Consider the following 12,550-nt stretch of genomic DNA (forward strand, 5'->3'; position numbering starts at 1 on the left):
AAAAATATTCACGTTTTTCCGCATTAAGTTTATTTTGGTTACTAAAGTGACGCCACCGAAATCGGGGTGTTACACATCCCCTGAACTTCGTCGTAGACTAGTCCAATCCAGGTTACCAGTCATGGCCCTCAAGCCCGATCTCGGTCACTTGGTCACAGACTCATGCTATGCAAGACAGTTATCATCTCCAGGCCCTAAGCCTTTCATGTTCATCCCATGAATATTATCTCATATAGAAATATAATTTGCATGCATATCAATAAATAAAGCTAGCATGCTAATCACATAGGCATGTTCATAATAACAACAACTAGCATCAACAATCATATATCATCTTTAGCATATACAATCATTGATAATCCTACTATCATCTTCATTATAACATTCCATAGCAAGGCATACACAATCACAAATAATATCTAGGCCAAGACCGAAGTGCCCTTACCTTAAAAAATTAATTGCTTTCGTAAATGCTAAGCTTCAAGATCCTAGCTTCCGCTCCCAAAACTCAAGAATATTCTTCTCACACTCAAACCAAAACCTCAAGAATTTTTACTAAAAACTAACTCACTCAAAACGATTGTGTAGGCAAATGTTTCTTTGGTAGTCTCTCGTGTATATTACTTCTATGTGTGATGCATTGGAAGCCTTGTCTTGGCTGCAATATATATAGGCATATTTCCAATGCTTATAGGCGAAGCAACCAACCAATAGCAGGACGTGTGTTGCATGCAAATAGCAGGATGTGTGGCCTTGAAAACAAACTATTTATTACATGCAATAAGCAAGTGACACGTCCAACACAAGGCAAGCAGGAGCTGGAATGCTAGGAAGATAGGCTTGCTTGATCATGGTTAAAAAAAAGCTGGTGGTGGAAGAAGCAACCAGTAAGGTGTTAAGCATGCAGCAAAAGGGACGTGGAAGCTTGAAGAAACATGATTTCTCTTACGCACATGACACTCCCCACCCTCTGTGTTTCCACCGCCACTGTTACGGTAAGTGGTATTGTTTTCTTTGATTTAATTCATATTCTTTACATGCCCAGTCTTCAATTTAGTGTTTATTTCGTTCTTTTAAATCTCACTGATATCATAGGAGTAGAAAGATATATATTGAAATAGGAGTTTAAGTAAAAATTGATTTTGGTAGTGTAGGATATTAACTCATAGAGTTATAGGAAAAATATTAAGAAAATGAATCATTATCCTAAAAATTATGAGAGACTCTAAAATATAATAGAATATGAATTTAGATCACTTTGAGCAAATTTAAGTGATCAAGAAACAAAGTGTTAATAATATATTATTGTATTATATATATATATACATATCATCTTCATCTGTTCATGTTTCTCATATGTTTTGATATATATATATATATATATATATATATATATATATATATATATATATATATATATATTGAGTTTGTTAACTTACTCCCACTTGTTTTTTAGAAAGAGTAAGTTAACATCCAACACATTTTTTGTTGGACAAAAAACTCCACAAATTTATTCTTAAAAATAACTAACTTCAGGGCTATTCATGTAATTCAATTTTATTTAAATTTTAAAATTAATAATTTCTCTCTCCTCATTAATCTTTCTCATTAATTTCAAATTAAAAGTTGCTTCTTTTTTATCTCTGCAATTTTTTTTTATAAAAAAAAACCTCTGCAACATTATAACTTCTCTCTTCTTCCCTCTTCCTTTCAATTCCAGCACGCAAGAAATTTCAAATTAAGTCTTACATGTTGTTCGTTTCATGGTTTCATATTAAGGTTCTTTTTGCTAATTGAGGATTATTAATTTCTGGTCAAAGTTTAAAAAACATACATCCATTATCAGTAGATTAATGGAGGACATGCATGGCAACAACAGAGGAGACAAGAAAATGGAGCAGGAACAAAGATGATGGATGCTGAAGAAACGCACTACCAGAAAATCGCTGTTTAGCGACGGATTTAGCGACCGAAATATTTCAGTCACAAATAGCGACCGAGTTTGCGACGGAATCCATGATATTTTGGTCAAAATTCAAGTTTGACTTATTAGCGACTGAATTAGCGACGGAATATTTAGAGACCGGCATTTCTGTCGCTAAATTTGTAGAATAAAAATAATAAAGCGATGTTGCGACTGAACTAGCGACAGATTGTGTTAGCGACCGAACTATCCGTCGCTATTAGCGACCGATTTAGCGACAGTTGTATTAGCGACCGACTTTACCGTCGCTAAAAAGTATAGCAAAAATAATAAATAAAGTAGCGACGGTATTAGCAACTGATTATTTAGCGACTGATTTAGCGACGGCTAATTTAGCGACCGATATATCGGTCGCTAGTAGCGACTGATTTAGCGACGGTCGAATTAGCGACCGGATTTTCCGTCGCTAAAAAGTATAATAAATATAATTCACAAAGTATCCTTTTGAAAAAATGTTATACCTTGGATTCGAACCCAGGATCCACAGCAATCATAGTTACTGACTTGCCAGTTGAGCTATTTAACTTCCTAAGTTTTGTTTGCGTTTAATATATATATTAATTAATAAAACGTAACCCTAATGTTATCAAAACTAAGTGTCAATCTACCAAATCATACCCTCTACTTCTCTACTCTCTCTCGCTCACTCTCTTCTCGACGGCGCGCACCTCCATCGTTAGGGTTCCTCTTCATCGCTCATACCTCCATTGTTAGGGTTCCTCTCCACCGTGCTTCCATCATCAAACCACACCTTCCTTCTGCTCTGCTTCGTTTTCACCTCACCGTGCTTCAATCAATCAAACCACACCTTCCTTCTGCTGCTTCGTCTTCACCATCGCTTCCATCACTCAAGCTCGTGTGGGTTCTGCTTCTTCTTCACCGAGCCCGTCCGCTCCAGCGCGACTGCATCCCACGGCGCGCCGCACCTTCCGCTGTCATTATCAAGGTTTGGTTTGTAACCGATATTTTTCCTGCAATTTTCCATCTTCTGTGCTATGTTTTTTCTTTTAATTGCTATGGAAGCCTCTGATTTTTTCTGAAAACTGCAATTTTCTCTTTTTATGAATGGTATGTGGAGGAGGAATTCTGGTTTTGTTCCATTGCTGGTGTTGTTACAGGATGGTTTGGTCACGTTTTTATGGGTGTTCCAAAGTTTGTAAGGCCATAAGTTTTATTGGATTTTACCATAATTTCTTTTAGATTTAACTTCAAATAGACAGTTTGGTGCTAGATTAACTAATCTATTTTTTGTTTTGTTTTTGGTTTTTTAGCTTCAAACTGACAGTATTGGGTTTGATTCCTATTGGGTTAATGCAGTACGGGGACACTTCCCTTTGGAAGCAGAGGCATAATGACCATGGGATTGTCTTTCATATAAGGTAAGGGTGTTGGCTTTCTAGCAGTTACACAATTGGTGTTATGGTTAGGTTGATGTGTTTGCTTCTAGATTGAATATGTTCATTAAAGAAAGCATTGACCCTGAAAAAAGATGGAACGTGATGTTGATGTCACACCCAACAAGTACATGCTTCAATTAGTTTCTTATAAACATTATGATGTGTATGATTATATAACAATAAATTCTCACTGTTTCCTTTTTCTCAACTATTGACAAAGGTTTGCTACTTGCTTAAATTGATGTAGTCAAGTGTGAAAGTTTTTCTGAAAATGGGGAAGTTTTTCCGGAAGCTAATATTGGTTTCTTAACTTTACAATTTTGGATGGATGTCTAGGTGCTGGATATTCATTAATTCACTGCTGAAATTGACTCCAAGTAACTTCCCAAAGGTGAATGGAGGAAAGAAATAGAATCTGTTGTCGGCAAGTAATATAAGAAGGAAAGATAGAGAGAGGGCAAGTGATATAAAGGTACAATAGTTATGTTTATTTTTACATATATATGACAATTGACAAGTATAATTCATATATTAATCGATCATATTTAGTATTAAACTACAAACTACAAACATTTACATGGAACATCCATGTTAGACTGTTTGGTAGCTTGTTCTGGTTTATGTGCAAGATGGCTTCTAAAAGTCCAGGACTGATAGCTGCTATAGAAAAATAGAAATTGAAGTTAATTCATAATAGCAGCATAAAACTAACAATAAAGAGCTAGAGAGGAAATGAAAGCATTTTTTCTCTTCAAGTATTTGTCTTGAATTTTCTTTAGCCAAGTGTAAGAGTGAATGTATGATGTACAACATATATGAATGAACTTGCTTCTCCTGATTCTATGATAATACTATATGCAAATGGATTTTCTAGAGTTTTTCTTTCTTTTTCTTGCTTTGGGTGTAGTGTGCCATCGCCCCAGTTCTCTTCCTGTTCTGATTGTAGTGTGCCATCGACCTAGTTTTCTTTCTTTTTCACTAATCTGGTTTTTGGGGCTTATAAAAAAAACTAATCTGGTTTTTGGGAAGGTGATAATGTGTTATATCATCTTTGCTTGTCAAATAAAACTTGCAGTTAGTTGGGGACTTGGATTGAACATTCATGTTATTTCATTTTCTTGCTTTTTTGTAAGTTTGTAATATCTCAGATTCTCATTGGTTCTAATACATAAAGTAAATATTTTAATAAGCACTAACTTAGTGAGTTTGGTTAAAAGGAAAAATAGGGAACCATGCATATAGTCTTCAATGATGGGATAAGTTCTCTTTCCTCTAAACAATGCTTGTGTTTACAGGTTTTTTGGTGGATGAGAGTATGAATGAGTTGCAAACTCTTTTACATGGTTTTTAAATTTCTCCCGCAAATGGTCACATGTTGATGCTCTTAAGTCAAATACTTCATATGGGTTGGGATTGGAGTCCACTGTTATCAATAAACAATATCATGGCTCATGTTCTTCATCATCTGAATGGGTAAGAAGATCAGAATTTGATCAATTGAGAAACACTATTATGGAGGAGACTCAAAGAATGGTAAAACAAATGATGGAAGAAAGGATGCAACAACCACCAATGCCAACCCCAAATCAAGAGGAGTTAGAAACTGATGAGTCAGAGAATGAGGAGGATCTTGGTGCTTTTCCATGAAAACTTTGTCAAGCTTTGTTTCTATATTTAATGTAATAGACTATGTTTAATGTAATAGTAATCTACTAGACTAGTTTAAGTAGTTCATGGTATACTTTTTGTGATGATTCAGTGATGAATTTAGGTGGATATGTTAAGATTGTGTGTTTTGTGATGATTCAATGATGATTATGGTTATATTCATATTTTTAACACTAAAAAAATCTGTCACAAAACTGATTATTTTTGTTAATTTTATATTTATTACCGTCACTGAACTCATCGCTAACTTTTTAAATATGTCGCTAATTCCGTCGCTATATTATAGCTGAAACCGTCGCTAATTCCGTCGCTATATTCCGTCGCTAAATTCCGTCGCTAATGCAGTCGCTAAATTCCGTCACTAATGCAGTCGCTAAATTCCGTCGCTAATGCAGTCGCTAAATTCTGTCGCTAATTCAGTCGCTAAATTCCGTCGCTACATTGGTTGCTACAAGTCCGTCGCTATATCGGTCGCAACATTTAGCGACGAGTGAAATACCAACCAGCAAAAATCAGTCGCTAACGGTTTTAGCGACCGATTTAGCCCATTTAGCGACCGATTTGGTCCGTCGCTAAATGACTGTTTTCTGGTAGTGACGGAACACGTTTTGTTGAAATTGGAACCTGAATTTTAAAATTTAAAATTTAAAATTGAAAAGGAAAATCAAACTGAAATGTAAATTACCATAAAGCCATAAAGTCTAGGTTGTTTTAAAATTGGATGGAGTTGGTTTTTTTGTCAATAAAAAAAGGTGTAGCATGTTAACTTACTCCTTCTAAAATTTTAGTGGGGGTAAGTTAACAGCCCCCTATATATATAATATACTATCTTACTTATCCACTAGTCACATGCGTGACAAAACCTCCAACTTCTTATCTTTTCTTTTTCAATCTTTTAACTTTAATTCTTTTTTTTTTCTTTTTCTTTTTCTTCCCTTTTAAGTAAGAAAATAATACTAATACTAATAATACATTCATTTATATAAATACACAGGACACAATTAACACATCGATTAACGCTTAATAGCGCTTATTGTCATTAAACCGACAAATAATTAATTAATTAATCGCATAAATTATCCGGGTCTTACATTGGCGAAGGCCCAGTCGTTTTGGTGCAGTTGGCAGGGAGCGACGTTGATCTCCTTCATCACTTGGCGAAGGAATGGGGAAAAGGGTAGCTTGACCCCCAAATTGAGGAACAAATACTCGTAGACATCAAAGTAGTGAGGTTTCTTTGCACCGTGATCAATCGTGCGGCGCAGCCAAGGGCGGTATCTATTTAAGCACTTTCCAGTAACAAGAATGTCCTCAAGGGACTTTTCGTAACAGAGCCCGTCGGCCTGGCGGGCGGTTTCGGCAACAGATTCATTGGAGGCTTGCTCTGAGGGCTGGCAGATGACCTCTTGAGTAGGGCTCTGGTATGTGGGCTCAGGAAGGGTGGCGAACACCCGGCGCCAAAAGGCCTCGATGGCCTCCCCTCCGAGGGAAAGCCCTCCTAGAGGAGGAGGGTCAACCGAGGGTGAAGATGCAGGGGTAGCGTTCTAGGAACGGGAATATTTTTGGAGGCGGCGTTGGGAAGTCATTTTGCAGAAGGTAAAACGGAAAGGGGCGCGGGCACATGGATGGAAAAAATGGTGTTAAGGTATTAGCTCTTTGAAAGATTTGGAGAGGCAAAGTGAGGGAGCAAGGTTCAAGGGTTCTGAAAGTGAGAAATGATGGGAGAATGAGGTTTTGTGAAAGGGGAGGAAGTAGTGGTCGAGATCGTGTCAGCGTGTAAGGATAGTGGGAGATCGTGCTCCATGATGACAAGGTGAAATGATTACTTTGGGGAAAGAGACGCGGATTTTGGGGAAGTGGGAGCGGTGCATTAAATGGGAAGTCACAACGGCTGATTGGTTCAAAAATTCAAATTGGCAGGCTTTATTATGATTTGAAGGGACGTTTTGAGGACAGCGGTTGGGATTCTGCAGATTTGCTGACCTTTGCATTTCTTCAACATATTACACACGGCCTACACGCGTCAAGCCACCGTGATTCACGGCGGTCACGGCTGCAGCTGGGCGAGCGAGTCAAGTGATGTCGCCGCAAGCCCACTTGTGGACTTGTGGACTCGGAGGAATCTGTCGAGCAAGTCAAAATTTAGCTTTAGCTTTGTTTACTACGCCATGTTGGCGACCTATCTTGATCACTAGCCTTGACATTAGTTAGTTTTCTTATGCTTGTCGCCTTTGTTTTAAAGACACTCTTAGCTCTTATGCTTCGAGCTCGGTGTCTTGTGGACATGTGGATTGGACGAGACCCCTGAGGCCCTCGCCTAGGGATGCTCGCCCTAAGGCGACGCACAAGCCAGGGGTTTGGGCCTCTCGGAGGAGGCCTAACCGGCCCACTAAGGACAGTTAGACACACTAGGCCCAACCCCTAGCCTATAAATAGGGGCAGTTACCAATTGTAAGGGACTCTTGGCTCATTTCATGAATAACAAACTCAAGATTTAGTTACACTCTCTCTCTAAGCGGCTACGCGCTCTCTCTCTCTAGATTCTCTCATTGCAATCCTCTCACTCTAGGTATTATACCTTCTTTCTATGTTTTTGGCAGGAACAAATAAATATAAATTTAATACATAATTTTCAATCTATTTAATTTATATCATATAGTAGTTGAAAAATATGAAATTACTTTATTTTTCTCGATTTTAATAAGTGGCCTGTTTGGGAAATTGTGGTTGCCCCTTCCAAAAATTGTCTTCAGTAAAAAGTAAAAAAAAATGTTAATAAAACTTTTTTTATGGTATTAAAAAAGTATTGCTTAAATTAATTTTTTAATGGACTATATTATTTTCAGATTATTAAATAAATAAATAATTAAAATTTTAAAATGATAATGCTATTTGTGAAACATTATTTATTGAGTAATATTAATTATTTACATAAAGAGAACTTCAATACTATTTATTGAAAAGTCTATTTTTTTGAAATTATTGGAGTGTCTGGACATAATTATTATTTTTATTTTAAAATAAAAACTATTTAATATTTATGTAATAATTTAAAGGCTTAATTCCGGTTTGGGTCCCTGATGTTTCACAAATGTGCGGTCTGTACCCCCTGTGTTTAAAACGTGCGGTCAAGGTCCCTCATCTATCTAAAACGGTCGATTGAAGCCCTTCCGTCCATCTCCGTCAGTTGACCAAACGGAAATGCCGACGTGTCACTTATTTAATTCATAAAATATAGGCTACTAATTGGTGACGAAAATAATCCGTCACAAACATCATCTTCTTCATTTTTCTTTACCCTTTCCTCTGCAACCCAACACACCATGGTAGCACCCTTCTCTTCTATTCATCACCCTCATCATACTACTACTCCTTCCTTCCTTGGCTGAACCACCATCTCATCATACTACTTCTCCTTCCTTCCTTGGAGAGTGAGAAGCTTCATTCTCTGACGACGCCACGATATTCAGATCCGCCGAGCCACAAGCTTAGGGAATTTTCTACCACTACCAAAATGGCATACAAACACTGAATTTTCAGAATCCTCACAATGCTGCAAAACTCTCACAAACCCAACAATTCAAACCCATAACCTCAACTATAGGTTGCTTCAAATACAGCATTATTTCTCAAAATTCCAGCTCCACCATAACTGCCACCGTTAAAGCTACTGCTACCACCAATAATCACCACTAATCCTCACCGAGCTTCTACACACAGATCAAAATTTCCCAACCTCACCCAAAACGAAAAATTGTGAAGAAAATATATATCGATAAACAGGAAAAGTTGTGTGGAATCTTGATATGGAAGGTAAGAAGATGCGAGGAGAAGATTAAGGGTAGAAATTGGGTGGAATTTGTATAGGAACACAATTTGGGGGAGATTCTAGAAGAAAAAGGTTGAAACCACGGGTTTGGGAAGAAGAAAGAAGAAGAACAAGGTTTAATTATTGATTCATTTTCTTTTAACAAATAATTTTTATTTCAATTAAAAAATGTATATATATATATATATATCATTTTTAGAGAATAAATAAAAGTTCAGATCTGAGTGAGGTGTTGGCTGAAGGGTTTTGTGACGGATTATTTCCGTCACTAATTAAATAAGTGACACTGGTCAATAGACGGAACCTAACAGAAGTTAACAGAAGGGCATCGTTATCACGTTTTAGATAATTGAGGGACCTTGACCGCACATTTTAAACACAAGGGATGCAAACCGCACATTTGTGAAACATCAGGGACCCAAATTGGAATTAAGCCTAATTTAAACTATGATGATTATATAATGTTAAAAAATGTTATAAATAAACTTGTGCGTTGCACGAGTATTATATCTAGTATATGGCTAAATCACTAACTCTATATCCAGGATTGATAAAAAATCAATGGATATGAAGCTTTAGTTGTAGACGGGTTATAAAACACTTAAATAATTTTTTTTTTTGAAATATAAAACACTTAAATAATTTTGATACTATAGAAATTGAGTAAAAATTTTCAAGAACCAAGATCTAACAATCTCACATCCCTTAGGTCTATCACAAAAATAGATCATTTAATGCATTGTTAACTCCAAAAACAATTTAAACTTCCTTCTTTATGTTGCATGGGATTCACTTCAATCTAATTTTGACAAATTCAAAACACTTTGAGGATTTCTACTTATGAATTTCCAGTTCGTAACCGTGCAATGGTCTCGTCAAAATTTGAAATTAAATTACACCTAATTTAACTATTAGTCGATCACAGTACACTAACACCGAATTTACCAAACCAGATTCTAAAACAATGTTTAAAGAATCCACATTTAAACAATAGTTATAGTGAGTTAATCATAATGCTATATTTAGTTGTTGATCCATAAACACAGAGGTAACTTTTAGAATTAAAGAGACCTAACTCAATTCAAAATCTAACTCAATAATTGAGGGTTGCTCTACCCTTTATGAACATTTGATTGGCTGTATCTCTAGCCAATGTGGAAATTCTAACACACCCCTCACACCCAGGACTGGACATCTAGACCATGGAATGAATATCAACGGGTGACCCAAATATATATGTGAGGTCTCCACAACAAATGGATCTAAGATAAACTCTGATACCAACTTGAATCTGAAAGTATTTACGAGTATATTTTATTGATGAAACTTGACTCTATAATCCAATATTTATAGATTTACAAAGAGATAAAAAGAAGTTTAAAAGAAAAAAAAAGATAAAAAGAAACTAAATCTATCTCTATTTAAATAGATACTAATCTAAAATAGAGAAACAAATCTTAACTATATCTCTGTGAGATAAGACTAATAATAAACTAAATCTTAACAGATATTCAACACTCTCCCTCAAGCTAAAGCTTACTTAGCTTTAAGCTTGTATCAAATCTAGCCCAAAAATATATATCTTAATAGATATCCCTTAATAATGAAGGTCTTGGCGAATCTCTGAATTGAATAGGTCAACCTTTTGAACTTCTGCTAAATCATAGGCACACAAAAGATAACTTCTATTACTTCATCTGTGTGAGATTGATGCAAGACAAAAACTAATTTTGCTGGGGTTCGTAGGGTTAGATGAGCCACAAAACTAGGGCGAAAAACCAACAATAATACGCCCAAAAACAAAATAAGGCTGAAGCAACAGCTAACCAACAACAACCACTCAGAAATAAAACACTTGAGGTCGATCGATTGATGACTTCTAAGACAAACAATGGTGTCAACTTAACACAGATAACTTTCAAACAATAGAAAGTGGGTCGGTGCAACCCGCAACTTAACCATAAAACCAGAAAACCAAACAATTGAGACAATACAAACGAAGACGATGAATCAAGGTGTCACCTTCAAAATCTAATTGCATACAGGTCAGGAGAGATCAAAAGAGCATCTCAAACCATGAGACGAAACTAAAAGAACAAGAAGCGTCGGAGATGAGAAAACACAGCAGACCCATGAACCAAACAAGGCACAGGAAGAGGAAGATCGAACAATCACAATGGTGGCAACACAACACCTTAAAACATGGCCAAACAATACAATCTTTCACACCAGAGAGCTAAACAATGTAATCCTTCACCAAACAAACGAATTACCATTGCCAAGGAGAAAAATAAATTCTTGTAATCACAAGAAACATTCAAAGAAAATCAATAGAGCAGCAACACAATACAATTAGATCCAATTAAACGTTTCTGCAGCACCCAATAACATTAGCACTAATTAGATTACAGAGAAATAGGAAAGCAAAGGAGCACAACAATCTGATTCAAAGAAATACTCCATTAAACATATTTCTATCACACAATAACCATAGAAGCATCATTCTCACATTTAACCTCTACTGAACCAGCGACGTACATAGGGAAACAATTGTCAGAGGTGGTTGACCATAGTCTCTATTAAGATATTCAACAATATCCAACAGTTCCCCTCAAGCTAGAGCATATATTTCATATGCATAGCTTGTAACAAATATAATTAACTTGAGAAGTCGTTATTGCTGGAAATTCACACGCATAGCACACAATGCAAAGTCAATTCTCCACTTCAAGAGAGTAAATATTTTCCTATATCTCCATGCTACCAGAAATATTCGCCAAGACATCACGATCAGTTCCAATTGCCAATTCAATCTAGAACCAAGCACGTTGTAACAATTTTCTTTCTTACTTATTGACCTTAATTTTCAGCAAAAGTTGCGGTCAAAGTGCTGCAATGACAACACAACCAGTCTTGTGATGAATCAATAATAAACCCACTAAATATATGAATTGATGAATCACGCAAGGCACGATTGTCATTCTATAATTATTTAATTAATTCTCACGCTTGCAATGAAGAATTATTAAATCACTCCAATAAAAAGGACCACACTACTGAATCAGTACAGTCACAAATTATTGACCACGCCACATGCCATACTAACAATTCGAAATTCCAATCCTTGCGCCACAACAAATAAGTATTAATGGGAGGTACCGTGGGAGATGAGCGGTGCGTGGCTTAGAATCCGACGGCGGTGCTTTGGGATAAGTGTGGATCGAGTCACGATGAGTTCAATGGTGGTGTCCCCGATCTGTGTTTTGGGTAACTTCAAAAAATGGCGGTGAAACAGCCCGAATCACCACGACGGTGTCTAACAAGAACGCAATGAACACTAGGATTCCAAGAGAATGGAAACTTGACCAAGAAGATGACGAGGCCGTAAGAAAACAACGAGTGTTAACAAGAGCGGAAGAAAAGGATGAGGAAAAATAAATCCAAAGAGTTTTGGAAAGCCCCCGTGAGGGGGAGGAGCCTCCTCACAACGGTTGCACCAATAGAATCGAAACTTGCTCTGATATTAGAACTAGGGAGACCTTACTCAACCCAAATTTTTCAGCTTTCCTTTAAAAGCTGAACATTGAATATCCACAAATTTTTCAGGTTATCAAGATGTCAGTAAACTCTATGTTGTCTGTGAAAGCATACATATTGTTTTATACATGACCG

General features: G+C 36.5%; 1 long non-coding RNA gene across 2 annotated transcripts; it reads left to right on the plus strand.

Annotated features, from left to right (window-relative positions):
* The first annotated feature begins 2,608 nt into the window (after positions 1-2,608).
* LOC130738241 (uncharacterized) lies at positions 2,609-5,205 on the plus strand. 2 transcript variants are annotated; one of them, XR_009019286.1, is made up of 4 exons: positions 2,609-2,930; positions 3,302-3,363; positions 3,718-3,853; positions 4,677-5,205. It is a non-coding gene; the product is annotated as an uncharacterized LOC130738241 (long non-coding RNA). The 2 variants fall into 2 exon arrangements; XR_009019285.1 differs by lacking the exon at positions 2,609-2,930 and adding an exon at positions 2,952-3,140 and having other exon boundaries at positions 3,256-3,363.
* The last annotated feature ends 7,345 nt before the right edge of the window (positions 5,206-12,550 follow it).

The sequence above is a fragment of the Lotus japonicus genome, chromosome 2, assembly GCF_012489685.1.
Source record: "Lotus japonicus ecotype B-129 chromosome 2, LjGifu_v1.2".
Classification (NCBI taxonomy): Eukaryota; Viridiplantae; Streptophyta; class Magnoliopsida; order Fabales; family Fabaceae; genus Lotus; species Lotus japonicus.